The sequence below is a fragment of the Phocoena phocoena genome, chromosome X, assembly GCF_963924675.1.
Source record: "Phocoena phocoena chromosome X, mPhoPho1.1, whole genome shotgun sequence".
Taxonomy (NCBI): domain Eukaryota; kingdom Metazoa; phylum Chordata; class Mammalia; order Artiodactyla; family Phocoenidae; genus Phocoena; species Phocoena phocoena.
Window position 1 is genome coordinate 8,397,082 of NC_089240.1, and position 24,037 is coordinate 8,421,118.

The 24,037-nt window shown below is 41.6% G+C and overlaps 1 protein-coding gene across 1 annotated transcript in view; it reads right to left on the minus strand.

The window, feature by feature from the left end:
• ARHGAP6 (Rho GTPase activating protein 6) overlaps positions 1 to 24,037 on the minus strand; it is a 485,204-nt gene that overhangs the window by 89,920 nt on the left and 371,247 nt on the right. The window lies entirely within an intron of this gene.

Consider the following 24,037-nt stretch of genomic DNA (forward strand, 5'->3'; position numbering starts at 1 on the left):
TGTCTCGGTGTCAGCGTCCGGCCTCCACGCCGCAGCCAGTCCTTGTTCTTAAGGAGTTACATTTTGGTAGGAAGAACACACTCGGTCCATGAAATACAGAGATTATGATACTAGGAGTAAGTACCAAATGCAATGGGATGCCTAGGAGAAAAGGCTTTGACATCTATCTGGCGATCAAGGAAAGCTTTACAAGAAGGCAGCGTTTCCCAGGAGACCCGTAAGTTGAATAAGAGGGTTAAGGGTTTGCTCCGTAGAAATGCAACATTGGAACAAAGGTGCCAAGGCAAATGAATTTAAGAGAACGGCGTTGTTTGGGGGAAATTACAAGGCTAGAAGGAAGGAAAGAGCAGGAGGCGAAGCCATGGAGAACTCAGGGCCATATCCTGGAGGGCTTTCTCGGCAGGCTTTGCAAAGCAGATTGGATTTACTCAGCAGGAACCTTGAGTAAGAGAGGAACGTGATCAGATGACTGGAAACACATTTCCAAGGGAATCGAGGGAGGGTGCAAGCCAAAGATCAGAAGAGACACCGGGCTAGGTATGATGCTGATTCAAATTTGAACAGATAGGGAGATACGTAGAACCACAGGGATGCCTGGGGACAAATTGTACGTAGTGGAGGTTTGGGGAGGAGTAATCTAGGATGACTTAAACATTTCTGGCTTGAGCAGCTGGGAGGATGGTACACTAAATCACCAAGATGAGGAAGGGCAGAAGGGAGAGGAAAGATGTTCAAATGTGACATTTTGAAAGTGATATTTTATCTCTAAGAAAGAAAGAAAGAAAACACATGACCAAATCTGGCCAAATAGAATCAGGCCAGTTTGCATCTTTCTTGAGCCTTCATTTTCTTCTCCCAACTAAAACAGTTCCAACGCAATCAAGTAATACATAGTTCTGGAAACTGCTCACAAATGACTACACTCAGCATAATAAAAAAGTGAAGAGTGCGATGCTTTCAATTTCTCTGAGTCCGTTATACATCATAGCCCATGGCTCTTAACTTCGTAGACTTTTTAAATTCTTTGGTAAATTTGGAAGTATCAGCCAAAAGAGAGAAAAGGCTTGGTCTATTTGTAATGACTTGAATTTATGGAGTTGCTGTCTCCTAAGACTTTAGTTCTTATAGCAGCTGATGGCTCAGGAGGAGGCTATAGCCAAATCCCAGAAAGAGAGAAGGGTGTGGTGCTTTCTTGGAAGCGGGGCAGCTGCATTCATCAGGCTTTGGAAGAGTCATTTCACAAAGGAGGTAATACTGTCCCCAGAGCCAACTGGTTCTTAAACCCATCCTTAGCACACGGCTGAAAAAACAATTTTCTTGGGAGAGAAGGTCATCAAATAATTAACAAAGAGGGACTTCAAAGATATCTCCAAAGCTACCTATTACCAAATGTGCGGCATCTTAAAAAATATCAGTTACATTTTTGATTATGGGTAACGGACCAAGATGCTTCATAATCCATTTTATACCGCAAACGTGAATAACTGAAGCCTGAAGTATTCACACAGACCTGGAAAAGTCTGTACGGGCCACTCCAGTTCATCACCCTCCACCCTCCACCATCTCATTGTCTTTTGCCACCTGCCAATCAGCAGTCACGAACACATCACATAATCTGCATCTTCCCCTGTGTCCCGATTTTCTCACCGCTCCCGATCTATATTTCTACCATTGTGAATTTTAATGATTTTTTTTCAGATTAAGCACATGCGATTTCAACATGTTTTTTAAAGTTGGAAATACGTGAGGTCCACTTTTGGGAAATTATCAAATTAACGCAATTAACTGACAGGTTAAAACCATATTCATTCATAGTATCTTGGGATAAAGTCAAGAGGTATCAGTGCCTGCCCTAAATGACATAGAACAGCGTTCTTCATTTTTATTTTTATCCTTAATGCAGTATAGACATTTTGCACATACAGTCAAGGAAACGTCACAACACAATGGCCGGGAAACTCTGCGAACATGTCTTAAAACTACAGTTGTATTGCTTTTTAAGGCGTGATAATTTAGTGTTGGCTCACAATAAGTTACTTGGTCGAATGCATCCACATTCCTAATTCCAGTCCACATCATCTTTTAAAATTAATTTGTTTAAAGAGCCCTTTCTCAAAACATTCACCCAAGGTTTATCCAAATTATCCCGAGGTTCAAATCAGAGTATTCGCAATGAAGTACCTAGAAGTCTAAAATCTAGACTCAGCCTCTTTCTCTTCTGCGTTCTCACCTCTCCCTTCGGGTTGCTACAGCTGAGGACGGAGTCCCCAGATGCGGCACCCGTGGGAACCACACAGACCAGAGTTGTGGGGAGTTGCCGAGCAAATCCATGAGGTTTCCACATCTCTTCAGTGGCCTCTTTCTAGAATTCCTAGGGGTCACAGTGTTTCTGTGCGTAAAATATGTTTGCCTTTATATTACGAAAATTGCCAAACATGAGGAAAGAAAGAGATTAGACTAATGACCTCGCAGAGGTTCTGAGGCAGGTGTCTGCTCTGCGGTTGAGTACCTTTTCTTTTTTTTTTTTTTGGTTTCCTGATTGACTGACCCGTGCAGCCAGGATTGAGAACCACTGCGCTCCAGGGTTGATCAGATTCAGGTTGGGTCGTAGTAAGTCTGCTGTTCCTAGAAAATTCAAGAAGTTCGCCACCAAGGAAAGATGCAATTTTACCACAAGATGTTACTTTTTGAAACAAAATGTGAGCTTTAAGACACTCAGGAGTAAGCATGATCTGCTTTCCTTTTTTCAACGACAACAACAACAAATGACTTGAACCAGACACTCAGATTCTAAAGCCTATGCTCTTAGCCACGACAATATCCAGGCTGGTGGATACAAAGCTTGAGATGCCCTTCAGCCTGCATTTTGTTCTGCAGAGGTAGACAGAAGTATAGTATGGTGTTACTGGATAGGAGGTGTGGCAGACAGAATAATAAGACGGCCACGTCTTAATTCCTAGAACCTGTGAATAAGTTGCCTTACCTGGCAAAAGGAACTTTGCAGATGGGATTAAGTTAAAGGATCCTGAGATAGGGAGGTCATTCTGGGTTATCCAGATGAGTCCAACCTAATCATAAGAGTCCTTACCAGAGAGAGGCAGAGGTGGCTCTGTGTGTGTGTGTGTGTGTGTGTGTGTGTGTGTGTGTGTGTGTGTGAGAGAGAGAGAGAGAGAGAGAGAGAGAGAGAGAGAGAGAGAGAGAGAGATTGATTTGAGGATACTAGGCTGACAGCTTTAAAGACGGAGGAAGGAGCCATAATTTTCAAGTCACAAAATATTATTCTTTTGATTTTTTTCAACCATTTAAGAATGTAATAACCAGGCACGTAGGTCATACAAAAACAGGCAGCAGGCTGGATTTGGCCCACTGGCTGCAGTTTGCCAACCCTTGATATAAAGAGATTGGGATCATTTAGGACGCTACACATACTTATTTAGCATCTACTGCCATGTGGCAGAGACCCAGTCCCTAGCGCTCTGCATCGTGAGCTACATACGTCAGCTAGATTCGTGAGGGCAAGAAGCTCGTCTGCTTTACTGACCTGGGTGTTCCCGGTATCCAAGATACTACCTGGCGATTAATTATCACTGAAGAATAAGTAATTCACAAGCAATACATATTTGTCAGTCCAGGGATTACATGAATCACATACGTCATGAATTCAATAAGAAATTGGAAACTAACCAACTCAGGTAATATCGTATCTATGAGGGAAGATGTCTTCTGGATTTGAATAAACTGCTAAGAAACAGTCTTTTGAAACAGAGCCTGTTGTTGAGCCCCAAAATGCCGGTATATGAGGGCAGAAAATAAGAGTAAAAATATCGGACCTGAGGAATAATGAATCTGTGACACTCACACTCATATGTCAGATGTCTTACGAGCAGGAAGACACAAACACAAGGGTCAATGTTGCCCTGTGACCCTCATCACGTGGGCCATGAAGTAATAAACAAGCCGCCAGGCGCGTGCCAAAGCCCACCAGCACAGCCTAGGATGTGTTTCTGGCGGTTCCTCAATTCTCAAACGCACATTCCAGTCCAGCATTTTTCTTTGGTGACTGTTTATCTCATAAATGGATGACTCATTTTAAGGCTCTCTGGATCCAGTTTTTGAGTGGTTGTCATAAGACTTTTTTTTTTAGATTGGAAGTGGATGATTTCTAATTTGTTTCAATTTCATAAATGTGAGGTTGAAAGTGACCCAAATGTTTCTGGATAGACAAAAGCCCTTGATAGTTATAAAAACATCCTTTTTATTTTCGGGTACTATGGGACAGCATTAATAAAAGGTAACAATACGATACAAAAGGATATAGCACAGTGGTTCTTGGGGCTGAGTCTGCCCTCTCAGGGGACATCTGGCAATGTCTGGAAACATTTTTGGCTATCACGACTCTAGGGTGGGGTTTCCTACTGGCAACTAGTGAGTAGACATCAGGGATCTGCTCAACATCCTACAATACACAGGACAGCCCCCTGTGCCCGCAATAAAGAACCACCTGTCTCCAAATGTCCACAATGCAGAGATCGAGAAAACCTGGCATAGCGTAAGCTGGGTCTGCTGTTAGGCCCAATTACACACAATGTCCTCAGAATGATGGTGTCAGAAGACATTAACACTCATGAGTTTTGTTTATCATCAAAGGCATGCACCATACGCTCTTATGCATCTATGCATGATTATGTATATTATACATGCATTATTCTGTATATTATGGAAATCAGTAAGCAGAATCATAGAAGCTATTTAGAACCAGCATTAAGAAGCACAAACAACACAAACCAGTTTAAAAGAGGCACGCAAAAACAGCCTCAATACAACAGAATCTCGATTAACGGGAGAACAACTCACCGAAAGCATTAACTAAAGAGATTTCCTTCCCGCCAGAAGTATATGTCTCCACGTTCAGAAAAAAAAAAAAAAAAAGCAAAAGGCAAACTGAAAAACCAACCATCTAATATCTGGGATTTATTCAGAAAGGTCATTCTTTTGAGCTAAATTGCATCTTTACAAACAGACTTGATTCTTCCCATGAAATAAACTTGATCGAAATACTTTTGGTTTTGGTCTATACCGCATTGTTTTATTATGTCCTTGAAACTAATCTCTAATTGCAGCAGTTCTTTAACCTCGTCCAACTATAAACTTCCCAAGGCGCAGTGAGCCAGCAAGAAGTGACGCGGGGCTGCTCACAATACGGCCTGCAGACAATTCTTGTAAACGTGCAGGTTTCTGGGCTCTAAGGCAGATTTAGGGAACTAGGGTCACAAGGAATGGGGCCCAAGTACCTTCATCATAAGCCAGAATCCTCGGGTGATTCTTATGTTTGCACAATAAAGATTGAGGCCCACTGGTATGGTAGTGAAGACTTGGATTCAAATAGCTAGGAGCTCTTCGGCAAGATTCAGAACATCTCCAAGCCTCAGTTTTCTCACCAATAAGATGGAGCAAAGCAAAAGACTTAACTCCCAGGTTTGTAGTGACGGTATGAGTCAATGCAAGTGAATTTCTTGCAGAGCACTTATTAGCTCCCAGCAAGCCCTGAATGTGTGGTAAAGTTACAATTAATTTTAATCATCATTCCTCTAAATTTGCGTCCCCTTTTTAAGCCTGGCAGTTTTAGTGACACCAAAAACTCTTAAGAAATGTGTGTTGAATTCATGAATAAATGGTTCCACTATGCATAAGATGCCTTTTCTACGTGTCTACAAGCCAGCCAGCTGGATTGTGGTTCCATATAGGTGAGAAGCAGAAGCAAAGATCAGATCAGTAAGTTAAGGTCTGAACAGTGGCATGCCATTTACATAAACCATGCCAGGGGCTGAAGTTCTTTTCTTTTCTACTGTGGCCAGCTGTCGTTTATTAATAATTAATAATTGCTGAAGCATGGCGTAAGTTTAAATACCAGGCTCACAAGCAACATTTCTGAAAAGGGCTGCCTAGTTCTTTATAATTCCAAAAAAAACACATCTCCAATGACAAGGAACTCCTTTCCTCATGAGCTTCTGGGCAGAGCCGAGGGTATCTGCATAGCTGTCACACCCCTGTCTGGACTCTTAAAAAGAGGTTATTCCTTTATGAACTCAACAAAATACCATTTGCTAATTCTTCTCTTGATTCTTCGAGCACTTCTTCTCAACAGATCTTTAGGAAGATTTAATACTTCTATATTGTATATAATTTTTGTTTTCTTTATCTATTCTGGTCCTTTTTTTAAAAGCAGAAATTTTAGAAAAGTCTGAACGTTTGGTTGGTATAGCAGTCCATTTTAACCTTTTGCCTTAGTATATTCGCTATGGATTGCTACATAAGGGGTACCAAAATGTTAGAGTAACATGGTGGGAAAATGCGCCTCACTCATTCAACAAATATTTAATCGGCACCTTCTATAGGCCAGGCACTATTCTACGTACGTGGATTCATTGGTGAACAAAACAAAGAGCCCTGCGCTCATGGAGTGTCTAGGCCAGTAGAGGAAGCTGATAAGAAACAAACATAATAAATGAGTAAATTACACAGCAAGTTACAAGGTGATAAGGCCTAGAGAAAAAGAGAAGGCAGGGGAGTGTGAGGGGAATCAGGAGTGCTGGGAGGGTTTCCAGGGCAACCTTACTGCGAATGTAGTATTTGAAAAAACTCTTATGGAGGTGAGGTAATGAGACAGGCAGATTTCAGGAGATGAGCATCCCAGGCAGGGGTGAGTTGACACGGGGGCAGCTTGGGGCAGTGGCTAAAAGCAAAGGTTGGCAAGCTAGGCTGCCTGGGCTGGAATCCCAGTCCAGCCATGTGGCTTTTAGCAAGCTTATTTTCTCTCCCCATGCTTTGTTCTCCTAATCTATGAAATGGGGATGATGACAAGCCAGGGCTTGGGAAACTACTGCCTGTGAGCCAAATCCCATCTACTGATTGTTTTTGTCAATAAAGTTTTATTGGCATATTGCCACAAACATTTCTTTAGGTATTGTCTATGACTGCTTTCATGCTACAACGGAGGAGTTGAGTGGTTGTAACAGAGACTGTCCGGCCTGCAAAGGTGAAAATATTTACTATCTGGCTCTTTATAGAAAAAGTTTGCTGACCCCTGTACTAGACTGAAAGTAAAGGCACATCTATGATGAGGATTTGTCTTTGGGATCAACATTTTCCTCCTCTCCTAAGATTTCGTTTCTCTGGGCAACATCCCAAAGAACCTGTAAAGAGATCACATGACCCGGTAAGACTTGGGGATACTGTAAAGTATGTAAAAGCTAGGGTGCGATAAAAGTGGTTATCTGCAGATGGCCTATTTATCTGGATTACTGATAAACCAAAGTAGAAAAGAACACTGTCAAACCCAGTGCTGTGCTACCACCACTCAAAAAACAAAAAGCAACATCAAAAAAACCCAAACGTCACTCGTCACACCCATCTTGTTTCCAGTGGAAAGAACCTTTCCGATGGTTGGCATAGAGGGGAAAAGAGCCACATATTCAAAGTTCCCAAAGGCGAAAACGTCAGAACAAAAGGCAAATTTCATTTCTGTGTATCCCTAGTTGAATCGTGGACTTGTCTACCAGCCACCAATTTAACTTTGAGTTTTAAGCTTCACTTGACTCTTGGATGGGAAAGGGGTAAACGAGCCTCTGCACAGATCCCAAGAGTGTGGAAAATGGAAACACTTACAAGAATTAGAAACTTCTCAATGACAGCTCTAGCAGCTGATAGTTTTGCTTGCCTTTCTATAATTAAACTTAGTTCACTGAAATCAGAACGACAGACCTCCAGAGACGGACTGGACCTTGGAGATAATTGCTAACTACTCTGCTAGCTACTGTTCTAGGTCCTTTATTCATATTAACTCATGTAATTCTTGCAGCAACTCTAAGGACTATGTTACCATTATTACCCCCATATTTCAGATGAGGAAATCTTAAGTGACTTGTCAAGATCACACACCTAGTAAATGGCAGAATTAGAATTTGAAGCGTGGCTGCAGGTTCCAGAATCTAGACGGTAACTATCATAGGTATTTCACCACTTCTCCTGAGAAGTCAATCCAACCCCTACCTTTACAAAGGAGCAAAGCAAAATCCAAAGAAGTTAGGTGACCCTGCAGTAGCAGTGTGGGATCTGGGCGGTAAGGGTCACATTCTGTCTTCTTCCGCCACCGAGTCTTTTCATCCTGAGACATAACCTTATAATAGGGTAAACCAGATGATTTAAAAATCCGGTTTATGATTAGCCTTATCTAATATCTGAGCTGTTCTCCGAAGCCCGTATTTATCAGAGCCACGGCAACTAAAATGTTGCCCCAAGTTCAAGAAGTCTAGAGGGGAAGATAAGCCGCTTTACCCTTTCAGACCTGAAAAACAGCCTGCACTGAATCTTTGGAGAAATCAGCCCAGTTCCATTTCATCACGGCATGCTGCTTCCGGGTCCAGGTTGCTCATTTCAAGCTGCTCCAACATTATCATTCAGTCTAAAAATAACGTTCTCATAAACCTCTATTGGCACAGACCGTACTTAGCTGTCACACATCTCAGACACTGATCAATCCACTTTTCTTCCCACATCACAAGACAAATGTGGAACAATCACAACACTTTATCACAGTATCTGGAAAAGAAATAGAAGTATGGATATTTATATTGCTCACCCATGAATTACATTCCGCTGTGTCTTTGCTGTCCTCTCTAATTTCACTGAACTAAGCTTGTAGTAGGAACTTGAGTCTGCTTGAAAAAAATTATTTTTTTTGGTGAAAAATGCATCCTGAAATGGCAGATTGCAACGAGTGTCTGAGAAATGGCCCAGCTGGCATAGCTGTGACTCCCAGGATACCTTTTGCTGCCAGAGACCTCCGCTACCATGAGTCTTGGGGCCAAAAAAATGCAATCGTTTCATCGGACCATTGAGAAGTTCCTGTCCCTTCAGAACAGAGGCAGGCTGTACAGCTGAGTGAGTGAGTGTGTGTGCGTGTATGTGTGTGTGTGTGTGTGTGTGTGTGTGTGTGAGAAAGGCAGTGCTAAGGGGGAGGGACAAAAAGAAGGCAGATACATTGAAACTGGATTTCCTGCTTTTTATTTTCATAGGACTATATTGAAGAGATATTCTGGAGTTAGGAAAGGATTCCTCTTAAAAAAAAAAATCCCCTTTTCCACAGGGATCTACGAATGGTAATTGGATTGTAACTGTGCAAACTGTCCTTATTAGGAATCAACCAAAGAATGACGGAAGCCTTGGGTAAAACCCCTGAGAGCATGATAAGGCACATAGGGTGCTTTCTTTGTTTAGGATAAATTCTCAATTCTTAAATTACATTTTAAAAACACTGCCTTCTTCCTTTTTCTAACACTAGAAAAAAACCATTAAAAAACAAAACGGTTTCATTCTCCTTTATTCTCAAGTACAACACATGCTCTGAACCTTACCCGCTTTGTGGAACAATAGTCCTTGAGGAATTGTTCATTTCCTGAACAGAGGGTACGGAGGTCAGAGTGGGTGTAACCACGTGGCCATGTTTAAGAGGGTGCAGGTTGCCGGTGGAGGTGGCGGGGAGATAGCCATGAAGAGCAGAGAGAAAAGGGAAGATTTAAAACATATCCTGACCACTGACTACCTTGATCTCCATGTATTCCACATGGCGCTGAACCAAAACTAACTCAAAAGGACATCTTTGTTTACCAGTCAATATGAAGTTATACTCCTCTTGTGGTCTCAAGTGAATTCCAACGAAAGAATCACTGCGATTATAATTGACAAACTGAGAAATGATTTCACGGAAGACCTTACTGACTCAAAATTTACGGACTCGGTACATTTTTTCACTAGGATTCTGTGAGGTTAGTCATCTCGTGACGTAAGCCACACATGGCTTCTGTTGCTGCTGGTATTTAGTAAGAGGAAAGAATTTAAAACCAATAAAATACGTCAGACGGTTTTCTTTACTAGAACAATTACACTTAAAGAGAAATTCAGAGTAAAAATTTACCTGTTACGGGATACACCTTCGCCTCCACTATCCTCAAAACTCAGATGCTGAAAAGAGTCATCATTCCAGCAGATAATCAATATGGTTCATGTAATCTGGATACTCATTTATGGAATTTAAACCCTCAATTAAAGTTATTTAATATAATACTTCACATGAAATTGATAAAAACCTGGAGACACCACCTCTCGGAGCCACATGTGGTAGTCCCGGGCATGGACCACACCTCTCAATATTCAGGCCCTAGTGTCCCCTGCTCTTCAATCCTGACTAGTTCTGTGATCTGCTTTAGCCAATCAAATCTGGCAGAAACGATGGTGAGATAATTCTGGACCTAAGACTTCTTAAGAAGGCCTGACAATTTCTGCTTTTCCATTCTTGGGACCCTTGAACCACCGCGTCACAACTGTGGCTACTGTACTGGAGAGACCACGTGGAGAGGTCACATGGAGAGTGAGAAGAGCTTAGCTGTCCCAATGTCTCAGCTCCCAGACAACTTCCCAGTTGAGTGAAGCCTTATAAGCGACCACTGTCAAGGCCAGCAGACGTGTCCAGCTGAGCCCAGGTCAGATTGCAGAACCGTTGGCAAATAAAAGGGTGGTTGTTTTAAGCCACCGAGGTTGGGGTGGTTTGTTATGAGGCAGTGAATAAGCAAATCAACGTGTTCTTGTGTTGAAGATAGTGGAGCCACAGGATAAAACAGCCTGGGTCCTTGAATCCTCGTTTGGAACACAGCTGCCCCACCCATCGTACACACTATGAAAATATGAGTGAGTAACAAACTGTATGGTGAGATTTGGGGATGTATGTGATATGGCAGTCAACCTCACCTCCCTTAACTTCTTGTGTACACACAGATCACAGTTCTAAACGGTTTGAATCTGGAGTCCTACCCCTGGAACCTCTCGTGTACTTCTCCCCACTGAACGACATGGCAGGTCATTCCTTCACGTTCTACGTGGAAAGGGAGTAGCTGCTCAACCAGACGATAAAATAAAAACTATTCTTTATAGGTCATTTTGCAGAACGTGTAGAAAGTCTTTTAGGAACAAGAGGATAAATATATGTTTAATGACATCCTCCAGGTTGTAAATAATATATAGTCAATATTTAGAAATAGGTGATGCTTTTCTCTTTCAGAATTATGACTTAATCTGATAAAATGGCATAGTGAAATTTCATCTAGATCACATTTATTACTGATAAACCTTTCGTTGGTCCAATTACCCTCTTTTGACCGGTACCATAGAATTGGCACTTGAGGTGTTGCCATTTTTTCTGATCGAACATACAAAAAGTGAAAAAATTGTTAAGGACATTTCAATCCTTCTGATACCGTACAGACTGCAGTGAAAATCTGATCTTTTAGTTTAACTGTCAGACTCTACTTTTGTATTGTTCAGAACTTTCAGAGGTGAGGTGACAAGTAAAAGCACAGAAGGACGATTCTGTATTCTCTTCCTGGCTGTCATTTGCTTCCCTAACCATAGCTATCTGTCCTCTCCCCACCTCCAGCACTTGACTTTGGTCTAAGTTCTAGTATCCTCCTGCCACTACTGTAACCCACTTGCAGAGAGAGTAACTTTTAGATCCTTTAGATCTAAATATCTACCATCAAAGCCAAGTATTAGGTAACCGGAAACTGTTTCCAAATGCAATAGATTTAACCCTTAGGCTGTATCACAGCATGCCAATGACATTTTCTTCAATGAGTCCCTTGGGAGACATGTGTGCAAAGTAAGTAGGACACAGAGCACACCCAACGAGAACTGGAAGGCCTCTCTGTAACTGGGAGAAATCTGGTAAATGCACGGAGGGCAGCTGAGTCCCCAAAGTCTTCAGGGAACAGAGGCACAGAGATGTGCACAAATAGAGGCAGGGAAGCAGGAGGAAACAAACAGAAAGCTGACGGGCAATCACCTCCGGGAGTAAGGGTCAGGGCACTGGTGTCTGTTTGAAAGAAAGAGAAATAGTCACTTTAGGAAACTTCCCAAGTGTCATACCCTTTACAAGGAGGAATATGCATGCTACGTTTTGGGGTAGAGGTGTGACACAATGAAAGGGGTGTTTTAGGAAAGATGAATGATGCAGAGTGGTGCAGAACAGATGGGAAGGGGAGAGCAAGAGGAAGTAAACATTGAGGTCTACAGGGGTGCTTTCTTTATGACAGTCCCTCAGTGTGTCCAATAAATCTGGATCCCCAGGAAGCCAGATCCAGTATTATACTTGGAGAAATACCTTCAGGGGTATAGTGAGATGTTCGTATCTCATTTTATGTGTTGGGGAGGGTAGACCTACAAAAGATCATTTTCTTCTGATTCTCATAGAGATGTATGGGTGTGATGTCACTGGTTTCAATATGATGCAGAGGGTGGCACTTCTTGTGTAGGCTGCTCTTCCACCCACATTGCCAGGAAAGCTGCTATAAGGATGGATGCTGCAGGTTCCACCCAAGAAGGACACTCAGATGAGAGGACACTCATTATGGGTAAGATGTCAGGTAAACTCTCTGAAGAGCAGGTAATTTATTCAGATGTGAGCAGATTCACTGCTCACTAAATAAGAAATGGATTTTGGAACAAGATTATCTAAAAGATACAGGGATACTGAAGAAATGTTACCCCAAGCTGGAGAACTCAACCCCAAATTAGACATTTACAAATGAGCAGGAAGTAAAGCAAACCTTAAGGAAAGATGAATATCATATTTAGAAGACGGAAAAATCTGTGCTGAAAACTCTTAGGCAAAACAAAATAGGCAACAATAACAAAAAACACCGAAGTGAATTCCTTTCTCATTTCAATGCTACATTTGACAACGTTTTGTTTCATCAATTGCACTTAACAGTTTGCAAAAGTCTCCTCTCATTGAGGTTCCTCTCTAATAGGAAAGGAAAACAACTTCCTAAAACTTACATTAGACTTAATCCACTTATTACCTTAACTAATTAATTTGGAGTATCACCAAATGCATAAACATCAGTCACCCCTAATCTATTGCCCAAGATGTGAGATGCTGACGATAAAACTTTCAGGTCCAGGTTAAGATCATTTATCTTATTAAACTCCTTCAACAGGTAGTTAAAAATCGGCATGAATTGTTGTAATACTTCAACCTAAGTGGGAAAAGGCAACTTACACATTTTCAGTCGAAGGTTGGTAGTTAACTCACCCAAATCTTTACTCGTATAGCATATGAACAAGCAAGCTGTTTTAAATAAAAGTATATGCCTCTACATTACTCGACTGCAGAAAAAAAGTCTAGTTTTAATAATATCCTTGGAATAGTTGCTTCAAAAGCAAAATCAGTTCAGATGCAGGCGGTGATAAATTTCAGAACAAACTCTACAAGGACCAGCCGTTCTCTATCCTGGTTGTGCATTAGAATTACTCAGTGCATGCCTCAATTAAAAAGAGAAAAGAATTACTTGGTGCGGTTTTCAAAACTACTCATGCCCGCGACCGCCTCCAGACCAACGAGGTCCAATAGACCTTTCTGCGATTATGGAAATTTTTATACAGTCTTATATGCTGCCCACCAGCCACCCACGCTAATGAGCACTTGAGATGGGGCTAGCGAAACAGAGTCATTGAATTTTTAATTTTATTTAACCTTCATTGATTTAAATGTATGTAGCCACTGTGGCTACTGGCTATTGTACTGGACAGTGCAGATATAGACCAAACCAGTAAGACTCTTCAGGGTTGGGGCTTAGGCACTGGCAGGTTTACAAAGTTCTCCAGGGGATTCTAATATGCAGTCCAGGATGAGAACCACTAATGACCTGGAATTAAGGAAATCATTAGGGGTGGCAAATTCCTTGCACTTTTTCCATAAGGCATTACTTTTCTCCAAATTCCACTAAGCATGTGCCATGCACCTTTGCCTCTCTCGCTCCTGTCTCCATTCCTCCCTTCTCACATCCCACCATACTGCCACGTGAAAGGTGCACTGTCTGTCTACTCCTCTATTTACTGACCCTGTTAGATTTCTCTGACACCAAGCATAGATTCTGATCCTTTCCCCTTCTCTTTCAGGGGCAGCAGAAATAAAATCTAATAATTCTACCCATTAAGAATTAAATTCCCTAATTTGTACGCCCATAATTTAAAATTGTTTTTCACTTGCACAGGCTTGATCCAGATGCCATTTTCTATGATTTCTGCCATGGATGTGATGGGGAATATTTCTAACCGTAGCACAGTTAAGCGACCACAGTCTTTGGGACGGTGTGATAAGCGGGTCTCATCTGCTCATTTGCAGCTGTTTCCTTCAAATGAGATGCGGTGTTACAGCACAGTGGTTGCATGGCAGTTTCTGTGGTCCTACCACCTGGTTTTGAATTCCAGCTAAGCCCACAACTAGCCATGTGAGTATCTAACCATTCTAAGCCTCAGTTACCTGCTCTGTAAAGTGGAGATAAAAAGAGTCCTGTGGGAGGTGTAGAGAATAAACTAGCAGTTACCAGTGGGGAGAGGGAATGGGGGAGGGGCAATACAGGGGTAGGGGAGTAAGAGGTACAAACTATTAGGTATAAAATAAGCTACAAGGCTATATTATACAACATGGGGAATATAGCCAATATTTTATAATTAACTACAAATGGAGTATAACCTTTAAAATTGTGAACCACTATATTGTACACCTGTAACATATAATATTGTACAGCAACTATACTTTAATTTTAAAAAATAGCCCTGTGGGGAGGATGGAGCGATGCATGTAATATGCATGACGAATGAGACACGTGCTACACACACACTCTCCTAGACCCAGATTTCGACACACACACCCCCGCCCCCACAAAACACACACACAATTTTGTGGTGAGTAAAGCACATAGCAGGATAAAACTTTTGGGAGGAACTCATGGAATTCGTAAAAACGTGTTCCAAGCAATGATTAATTAATGTGGCAATATGAAGACAATTTGGAAAATGGCTACAAGGAGAAGTAATATGATACTGTGATTTTTAAGAAATATTGAACCTATTTATTCTAATGAGCCTTCATTTTGATTGATTTCCATACCACCAGTTAATATTAATGGGACAAGGAAGTGTGTGCTAATAAACACAGATAAACACTTTATTCATAAAAATGGTAAGACTCAGAATCCCAGGGGATTTAGATAGGTGAGGAATAACTAACATTTCTTGTGGATGTAAATATGTACCCATCATTATTCCTAGCCCTAATTATGTACTCCCTGCTTTAATCATTAAACAATTTTATGAGGTAAGGTATCTTAATATGTACCCATTTCACAGATAAAGAAAGAAATTAAGCACTAGGAGATAACTTGTCCAAGGAAACAAATTGTAAGTGACAGAGCTGGGATTCAAACTCATGGGCCTTAACCCCAGAGTGTGGGGTCTTAACCTCACCTCCCTATGAGTACCAAACCTTTCTCTCAAGGTATGGCGGGGTATGGCTCAAAGAGTACATCAGAACGACTGTGTAAGGTGTCTCTAGGCTCATCTCAAATCCTCTCTCACTTAGTTCTCTTACAAAATAAAATTCCGAAGTTTCTAAGTTATCCATTGTCAATAAGAAATTACTTCTAACATCGATTGAGGCACGGCTTGACCTTGAGGTGGCAACCGCTGATCTAGAGCACAGGTGCACAGACTACAGCCGTGGCCATATCCAGCCCCTGCTTGTTTTTGTAAACTAGAGCCCAGCCAAGGCCCATTCATTTCCACCTTGTCTAGGGCTGTCCCGATACAACAGCAGAGTTGAGTGGTTGCACTACAGACGTACGACTCCCAACGCCTATAATATTTACGACCTGGCTCTTCACAGAAAAGGTCTGTTGATCCTGTCCTGGACCCACCGAAAAGAAATCACCAGACATGTAGCACAGGAAACGACACAGTTTCAAAGGAACCACATCTTTTTACGGCTACCATTGCAACATGTACATATGTGTGAGCAGATGAGTCATTGCAACATGTACATATGTGTGAGCAGATGAGTCATTGCAACATGTACATATGTAAGAGCAGATGAGTCATTGCAACATGTACATATGTAAGAGCAGATGAGTCATTGCAACATGTACATATGTGTGAGCAGATGAGTCATTGCAACATGTACATATGTGTGAGCAGATGAGTCATTGCAACATGTACATATGTGTGAGCACATGAGTCATTGCAACATGTACATATGTAAGAGCAGATGAGTCATTGCAACATGTACGTATGTAAGAGCAGATGAGTCATTGCAACATGTACATATGTGTGAGCAGATGAGCCATTGCAACATGTACATATGTGTGAGCAGATGAGTCATTGCAACATGTACATATGTGTGAGCAGATGAGTCATTGCAACATGTACATATGTGTGAGCAGATGAGCCATTGCAACATGTACATATGTGTGAGCAGATGAGTCATTGCAACATGTACATATGTGTGAGCAGATGAGTCATTGCAACATGTACATATGTGTGAGCAGATGAGTCATTGCAACATGTACGTATGTGTGAGCAGATGAGTCATTGCAACATGTACATATGTGTGAGCAGATGAGCCATTGCAACATGTACATATGTATGAGCAGATGAGTCATTGCAACATGTACGTATGTGTGAGCAGATGAGTCTATAGAGATTGCTCACTAGCATATTTTTCCTTTATGTTTCTTTCGAGGCGCCAAATGACCTAGACACTTTAGATATGGAGGGAATAACTTGTGATGTCTCGCTATGGAGGGAAGAGGAAGATTGGGACTGTTTAGACATCAGATATTTTCCCAGAAAACTCGAGCTTCATAGGACCCCTCCCTCCTCTGTTACCGTCACACTCACCACCCCACCCGTCACCCTTCAGCTAGTTTCTTGACTTATTTAATAACATTGGAAATCTATTTGATTCTTTACATTTGCGCCATTTCACTCTCGCTAGATTGTACATAGACACGGCACTTAGAAGAAACAGCACTTACATTTTGTGCTTTTGCATGTCTGTTGGTTGAAAGAAAGCTTTTGGGAAAGTACACCTCTGAGTTTATACTGAAAACCATTTGTGTCCATTAGCGTGGAAACAACAAGACCAGCTGGTAATATTTATATTTAGGACATTTGTTCCGAAGTAGCTAAAATCACTTCCAGTTAAAATGAAAAAAATCTTGCTTCCTGGCTTTTAGTATTAAGTGTCAAAACATGTAAAAGGGGCAACTGAACAGAGCGAAGCTAATGTGCAGGATGACACGAAGTGCCAGGTAGGACATGAAGGAACCATCTGCACTTACCGGCCCAGAGCTGGTGTCTTAGTTGCCATTTTTCAGACTTTTTCTTCCCCCCAGAAATGTTTTCTCTTCAACATACTATGCTTAAAATGATAAATTAAAGTGTTTCACAGACCTGGCTAAATAGTTTTGCTTTGATATAAGGAAAAGAATGCTTCCTTTGAGCAATGAAACATACAGAAAATGAAGTTTAAAAAAGTAAATTATAGTAAATTACTCAGGCTTGGAGAGTTATAACTAATGGGTGCATTTTAATTAATTAATTAATTTTTTAGCTTTGGCTGGGTTGGGTCTTCGTTTCTGTGCGAGGGCTTTCTCTAGTTGCGGCGAGCGGGGGCCACTCTTCATCGCGGTGCACGGGCCTCTCACTATCGCGGCCTCTCCCGTTGCGGAGCACAGGCTCCGGACGCACAGGCTCAGCGGCCATGGCTCACGGGCCCGGTCGCTCCGCGGCATGTGGGATCCTCCCAGACCAGGGCTCGAACCCGTGTCCCCCACACTGGCAGGCAGACTATCAACCACTGCACCACCTGGGAAGCCCATGGGTGCATTTTTAATAGACTTGATTTCTTAGAGCAGTTTCAGTTTCCTAGCAAACTTGAGCAGAAGGTTCAGAGATCTCCCATATACCTCCTGCCCCTACTCATGTATAGCCTCTCCCATTCCCAACATCCCCACCAGAGTGGCACATTTGTTACAATGGATAGACCTACACTGACATATTATAATCATCCTAAGTCCATCGTTTACATTAGGATTCACACTTGGTGTATGTTCTACTGGTCTGAACAAATGCGTAATTACATGTATTCACAATTATAGTATCGTACAGAGTAGTTTCACTGCCCTAAAAATCCTCTGTGCTCTACCTATTCACCTCTCTCTTCCCCCAGCCCCTGGCAACCACTGATCTTTTCACTGTCTCCACAGTTTTGCCTTTTCCAGAATGTCATCTAGTTGGAATCATGCAGTACACAGTCTTTCCAGATTGGCTTCTTTTATTACGCACTGAAGTTTCCTTCATGTGTTTTCACAGCGTGATAGTGCATTTCTTTTAGCGCTAAAAGTCTGTTATCTGGATGCACCACTGTTTATTTATCCATTCAACGACTGAAGGACATCTTGCTTGCTTCCAAGCTTTGGCAATTATGAATAAACATCCACGTGCAGGTTTTTGTGTGGCTATAAGTTTTCAGCTCCTTTGGGTAAATACCAAGGAGGGTGATTGCTGAATTGTATAGTAAGAGTATATTTAGTTTTGTAGAAACTGCCAAGCTGTCCTCGCCAACAATGTACGAGAGTTCCTGTTGCTCCACATCCTCATCAGCACTTGGTGTTGTCAGTATTCTGGATTTGGGCTACTACAGTAGGTGTGTAGTGGTATCTCTTTGTTGTTTTAACTTCTATTTCCCTGGTCACATACCATGTGGAGCAACTTTTCACGTGCTTATTTGCCATCTGTATATCTTCTTTGGTAGAGTGTCTGTTATGGTCTTTGGCTATTTTTTAATAGGGTTGTTTGTTTTCTTATTGTTGAGTCTTAAGAGATCTTTGTATATTTTAGACATCAATCTTTTATCAGATGTGTCTTTTGCAAATATTTTCTCCCAGTCTGTGATTTGTTTTCTCATTCTCTTGACATTGTCTTTCACTGAGCAGAGTTTTTAATTTTAATGAAGTCCAGCTTATCAGTTATTTATTTCATGGATCATGCCTCTGGTGTTATATCACCACACCCAAGGTCATATGGGTTTTCTCCTGTGTTAACCTTCTAGGAGTTTTATAGTTTTGCATTTTACATTTAGGTCTATGATCCACCTTGAGTTAATTTTTGTGAAGAGTGTAAGGTCTATGTCTAGAGTCAAATTTTTGTTTGCAGATGTCCACTTGTTCCAGCACCATTTGTTGAAGAGACTCTCTTTGCTCCATTGTACGGCCTTTGCTCTCGTGGCAAAGATCAGTTGACTGTATTTATGTGGGTCTATTTCTGGGCTCTCTATTCTGTTCCATTGATCTATTTGCCTATTCTCTTGCCGATACCACACTCTCTTGATGACTGCCATTTTATACGAAGTCGTGAAGTCAGGTAGTGTTAGTCCTCCAACTTTGTTCTTCTCTTTCAATAACGTGTTGGCTATTCTGCGTCTTTTGTCTTCTCACAGAAACTTTAGAATTAGTTTGACAATATCCACAAAATAACTTGCTGGGATTTTGATTGGGATTCCCCTGAATCTTTAGATCAAGTTGAGAAGAACTGACATCTTCACAATAGTGAGTCTTCCTAATCATGAACATGTGCTATCTCTCCATTTATTTAGTTCTTCCTTGATTTTATTCATCAAAATCTTGTAGTTTCCCTCACATAGATGGTGTACAAATTTGGTTACATTTATACCTAAGTATTTCATTTTGGGGGGTGCTAATATAAATGGTATTAATTTCAAATTCTACTTGTTTATTATTGGTATATATGAAAGCGATTTTGTATATTAACCTTGTGTCCTACAATCTTGCTATAATTGTTTATTAGTTCCAGGTTTTTTGTCGATTATTTAATTAATTTATTTATTTTTAATTTTATTTATTCATTTTTGGCTGCATTGGGTCTTGCATGGGCTTGCTCTAGTTGCAGTGGTTGGGGGCTACTCTTTGCTGTGGTGCGCGGGCTTCTCATAGCGGTGGCTTCTGTTGTTGTGGAGCACGGGCTCTAGGCGCGTGGGCTTCAGTAGTTGTGGCACGTGGGCTCAGTAGTTGTGGCTTGCGGGCTCTAGAGCGCAGGCTCAGTAGTTATGGCACACTAGTTGCTTCGTGGCATGTGGGATCTTCCCGGACCAGGGCTTGAACCCGTGTCCCCTGCACTGGCAGGCAGATTCTTAACCACTGCGCCACCAAGGAAGCCCTTTTCAATTATTTTAGATCTTCTGCATAGATGATCACAATATCTGTGAACCTGGCAGAGATCCAAGAGGTAAAACTTGCAAAAGTGTGGAGGCCTCCTGATGACTGGGTTTCCCTGGGGATTTTAACTCTCAGAGTGGTCCACACTGACTCTCTAGCAATTCAGCAATTACAGTTCAGGTTTCCCTACCCCAGCACTGGTTCCCTTGGACGCTGCTGCTCCAAGAAGTTGTGATTCTCTGTATTCACCTGTTGGTCTCTCCAATTTTTGGAGGCATCAGTGTGCACTGTGACCTCCCTTCTCTAACGGATCTAAGCAGAGTTGTTAATTTTTCAGTTTGTTCAGACTTGTACTTTTAGGTAGAGTGGTGTCTTTCAAGCTTCTTACATGCCAGACCAGATACCCAAAGTTCTGATGCAACTTTTTAAAGATAATATTTACATACCATAGAATTTACCGTTTTATAGTATATGATTCAGTGTTTTTTAGATATATGCAGATACATGCAACCATTACCATTATCTAATTTCAGAATATTTTAATCACCCCCAGAAGAAACTCTACTAGCAATCACTCTCCATTCCCCTCTCACCTCCGGCCCTGACCACCACTAATCTACTCTATGTCTCTATAGATTTGCCTATCTTTGACTTTTAATATAAGTGGAATTATACAAAACGTGGCCTTTTGTTTCTGGTTGCTTTCTCTTAGCACGTTTTCAGGGTTCATCAGCATTCCTTCTTATGGCTGAATAACACTCACTGTATGGACATACCAGCTTTTGTTTATCCATTCATCAGTTGATGGACATTTGGGTCGTTTCCACTTTTGGGCCATTCTGAATGAAGCTGCTGTGAATTTTCATGTACAGATTTTCATGTGAACATGTTTTCAATTCTCTTGGGTATATGCCTACGAGTGGAATGGCTGGATCATATGATAACTCTACAAATAGCCAGACAAAGCCAACAGCGAAAACAACGGGAGTTTGAACACCAAGATTTTAAAGTAATTTTAGTGCAAAACTCATTTTCCACTTCATTCCTTTCATGTGAGATAAAATATCAAGTACAAGCAAACCCATACAATGCTTCCACTTCATATAGATCGGCTTTTGGAGCTTTTACCAAGCAGTGAGAAAGAATCCAATTCCTCAGTTTCTTTTCTCTTCACAAGCTGATGATCATGAGTGGCTTGAAAAATTTAAACATTTGGAGTGTTCATTTTTTTTAGAAACTGAGCCACGTAATGGCTCTACCAAAAAGAGCAAGTAAACTTTCTTAATCCCTTTACGTTCATATTTTGATTCCAATGACTAAGTGTTGATGTCTAGCCTGGCAATTTTACATGTTAAAGTAAAGTACAGTTCAGATCCCAGTTCCTTTCAAGGAGGCATTCTTGTCTATACAAGGAGAGAAGCTAAAAACAAAATGCTGCACAGAACAGTTCGGTAGCCTTGTTTTAATTACTCCTGTGTTCTTTGACTTTATTGCTCTTCAGGTGAGGAAAAGCCAAAAGAGCTTAATACCTCCTGCAAGATACTCATTCCACACTGCAGTGCTTAATAGGGTCAGAAGCAAATAAACAAGAAAGATAATCACCCTAGCTGCCTTCTGGCTCTACAGAACAGTCCCTCACAGTCTCCACTGTCGAAAAATGGAGAAGGGCTTCCCTGGTGGCGCAGTGGCTAAGAATCTGCCTGCCAATGCAGGGCACACGGGTTCAATCCCTGGCCCGGGAAGATCCCACATGCTGTGGAGCAACTAAGCCCGTGCGCCACAACTACTGAGCCCGTGCTCTAGAGCCCGCGAGCCACAACTACTGAGCCCACGTGCCACAACTACTGAATTCCGCATGCCTAGAGCCCGTGCTCTGCAACGAGAGAAGCCACCGCCATGAGAAGCCCATGCACTGCAAGGAAGAGTAGCCCCCGCTCGCCGCAACTAGAGAAAGCCCGCACACAGCAATGAAGATCCAACACAGCCAAAAAGAAAAGAAAAGAGAAAAGAAAAATGGAGAAGCCACTGAGACAGATAATGTGGTTGGCAGAATGATGGCACCCCCAAAGACGTTCGCACCCTAATCCCTGAAACCTGGAAGTACAGTTGACCCTTGAACAACACGGGTTTGAACTGCATGGGTCCACTTATGTGCAGTTTTGCCCCCAATAGTAAATACTACAGTACTACACGTTCGTTCTGCGGTTGGTTGAGTTTGTGGATATGGAAGCGTATAAGCGGAGGAACCCTGTTTACTGAGGGCCACTGTAAGTTACATGTTAAATTTCAACTGCGCGGTTTGGGGGGGTGTGTGTTGGTGCCCCTAACGACACCCCCCCTTGCATTGTTCAAGGTTCAACTGTATGTTGCCTTACATGGCAAAAGGGACTTTGCAGATATAATTAAATTAATGACTTTGAGATGTGGAGAGTCCCCTGGATTACCCATGCGGGCCCAATATAAATATATGGGCCTTTGAAATAGGAGCACCTTTTCCAGCAAAGTTCAGAGAGGCAAATATGACTATGGAAAATAGATCAGAGAGACGCAATATTTCTGTCTTTCAAGTTGGAGATAGGGTGCCATGAGCCTAGGAATGTGGGTGGCTCCTAAAAGCTAGAAAAGGCCAAGAAATGGATTCTTCCCTAGAGCCCCCAGAAGGAACTCAGCCCTGCTGACACTTGGATTTTGGTCCAGTGAGACCTGTGTCAGGTTTCTAACCTACAGAGCTGTAAGATAATGCGTGTACGGTTTTAAGCCACTGAGTTTGTGGTAATTTGACACAGCAGCAATAGAAAATGAACACAGAGGGAATCAAAATTTCTGTGCCTACAAGGGACTCATAAACTATTTAAGGCAGGATTTCCCAAACTGTTCCATGATCAAGTAAGTCTGAGAAAGTTGTTCATGTGAGCCTCATCTTAAAGAATCACATTAACCCTAACTAAGGAAAACTTGAGAAGTCCTGCGGAGGGAACACTGTAACTCAGAGTATCTTCTAAATACATTTGCTATAATCTCACCTCCTTTTCTTTTTTTCTTTTCAGAACATGTCTTCACACCCCTCAGATTCCTCAGAACATAGCTGGGAAACGCTGAACTAATCCCACCTGCTCAGTTGAGAACCTGAGACCCAAAGGGAAGAAGTGACTTGCCAAGATGGCACTTTGGCAACACAAAGACACAGCCCTGGCCTCACACTCTGTCCCACCGACAAGAAGACAACATTTCCTGGCACCCAGGTTTATCTAAGTTAGCCCTCTGGTGGGAGAAGATGTTATGAGGAGAGAATCACCACAACGAAACTCACGACATAAAATTCCCTACTCAACAATATCAAAAACAATATGGCTATTTTAGCACCGAACTTATTTTATTGTTTGAAATAAAAGTGTTCAACAAACTATTGGAAATGTACTAATTTCATATTAACAAGAAGAACACGATAAAATATATACTTTCCCATGGTGATTGAGCACATTCCTAAAAACGCCCAATTCTGCTGCCAAAGTCCATTTCCCACAAATTCTGGTTTCCATAAATGCTAATTTGAGAAGGAAAAGAGGTACAACCAAAGGCTGCTGTTTTCCTTCGTAGCACTTAAATAATGCTTTCTCCACACTTCCCACTGCCTGCTCCAGAAACACTGTCCTTTGATGTCTTTCAGATATATATTATCCACATCCTTTTTCAGAAACTGAATACTTTTCTCCACCACCTCAGTTTTTAAATAATAATAATAGTAATAATTACAGCTAATAAAGCTAACAACTTGGAATACTTATTTTGTACCGAAGACCGTGCTACGTGCTTCACGTGAAGAACCTCATTTAATCTTTACAACGATGGATTAAGGTAAGTATTACTACTCATCTCTATTTTACAGACGAGCCGACTGAGGCAGAGAATTT